Consider the following 2,225-nt stretch of genomic DNA (forward strand, 5'->3'; position numbering starts at 1 on the left):
ACTCCTTACCCTCCAGAAGGCTGTTGTACATTATGACAACACCACCCCATCTAGTGTTGTTGGGCAGCTTCAGTGTGGTGTTCTTGTTCTTTGTCATTTGCTTGGAGTTGTAGGTTGCTGCAACTACCTGTTTTCCCCTGACATACTTAACAACTTGCTTGGCTCTCTTGTACAGTGCTTCCATGGTTCTCAAACCCATGATGTCCTTGAGGAGCAGGTTAAGCCCATGAGCTGCGCACCCAATAGACGTAATATGAGTGAAGTTGTTGCATTTGGATAAATGCTGCTGCATCTTTGTGGCATTCTTTACATATGGCTTTCTACAGTGTTTGCACATGTACACAGTCTTTCCATCTTTAATGCCTGGGGTAAAATGCTTCCACACATCCGACGGTAAACGCGGCATTGTTCTATGCAGAGAAATAAAGGGCATTCATCTCTGTGTCGAACTGCGGTCGATCAGCACGATTGCAACAGGGTGAGTACATTTTTGCTGATGCTCCATGTGATGGAAGCATGACCTGTACACACACGATGCTACATCACCAATAGTGTATTATTTTGTATATTTTAAATTGAAGGACAACAGAGTTCAACAAGTAACTGGTTTATTTGGTATAAAGTCTGATTTACTTACTGCATCATCACAACATCAGCAGCAAACAAAATGACTTCCCTCAGGACCCCTAACCTGGATCTTAAAAAAACTATAGCAGTCTTATAGATGCCTGCAGGCCAATCACAATTCGATATGCAAATATTACAAATAGAGGGAGCTAATCGCTCATCCACTCATCCAACCAATCAGGACACATTTGTTCACAGTCACACACAAAACTTGCAATTATTAAAACAAGCCAAGTAAGAAGATAAACATATATTGATTAAGAAATTCCTTAATAATTAAGATTCCATCTCTGTTAGTAATTTTAAGAGAGGACCTGTGGAAAAAAAAGAAAGAAATACAAAAAAAACAACATTATGCTATCATGTGCTTTTTTGGGCAAAATTCCCAAAATTCCCAAGCTAAACTTCCCGTGGAAAATTTCCGGAAATTTACCGGAAACTTTCCACCCCTTTGCAACCCTAGTGATGGGTGAATGGGACTGGGTGTGAGTTAGGACACGGGGCAGTGAGCACAGGGGTGATGGGTGAATGGGACTGGGTGTGAGTTAGGACACGGGGCAGTGAGCACAGGGGGTGATGGGTGAACGGGACTGGGTGTGAGTTAGGACACGGGGCAGTGAGCACAGGGGTGATGGGTGAACGGGACTGGGTGTGAGTTAGGACACGGGGCAGTGAGCACAGTGGGTGATGGGTGAACGGGACTGGGTGTGAGTTAGGACACGGGGCAGTGAGCACAGGGGCTGATGGGTGAACGAGACTGGGTGTGAGTTAGGACACGGGGCAGTGAGCACAGGGGTGATGGGTGAACGGGAATTAGTGCGAGTTAGGACACGGGGCAGTGAGCACAGGGGGTGATGGGTGAACGGGACTGGGTGCGAGTTAGGACACAGGGCAGTGAGCACAGGGGGTGATGGGTGAAAGGGACTGGGTGTGAGTTAGGACACGGGGCAGTGAGCACAGGGGGTGATGGGTGAACGGGACTTGGTGTGAGTTAGGACACGGGCAGTGAGCACAGGGGCTGATGGGTGAACGGGACTGGGTGTGAGTTAGGACACGGGGCAGTGAGCACGGGGTGATGGGTGAACGGGAATTGGTGCGAGTTAGGACACGGGGCAGTGAGCACAGGGGGTGATGGGTGAACGGGACTGGGTGCGAGTTAGGACACGGGGCAGTGAGCACAGGGGGTGATGGGTGAACGGGACTGGGTGTGAGTTAGGACACGGGGCAGTGAGCACAGGGGGTGATGGGTGAACGGGACTGGGTGTGAGTTAGGACACGGGCAGTGAGCACAGGGGGTGATGGGTGAACGGGACTGGGTGTGAGTTAGGACACGGGGCAGTGGGCACAGGGGGTGATGGGTGAACGGGACTGGGTGTGAGTTAGGACACGGGCAGTGAGCACGGGTTGATGGGTGAACGGGACTGGGTGCGAGTTAGGACACGGGGCAATGAGCACAGGGGGTGAGGGGTGAACGGGACTGGGTGCGAGTTAGGACACGGGGCAGTGAGCACAGGGGTGATGGGCGAAACGGACTGGGTGTGAGTTAGGACACGGGCAGTGAGCACAGGGGGTGGTGGGTGAACGGGACTGGGTGAGTG

This window comes from Somniosus microcephalus, chromosome 16 (genome assembly GCF_052327205.1).
Source record: "Somniosus microcephalus isolate GS21.2 chromosome 16, FLI_Smic_1.0, whole genome shotgun sequence".
NCBI lineage: Eukaryota > Metazoa > Chordata > Chondrichthyes > Squaliformes > Somniosidae > Somniosus > Somniosus microcephalus.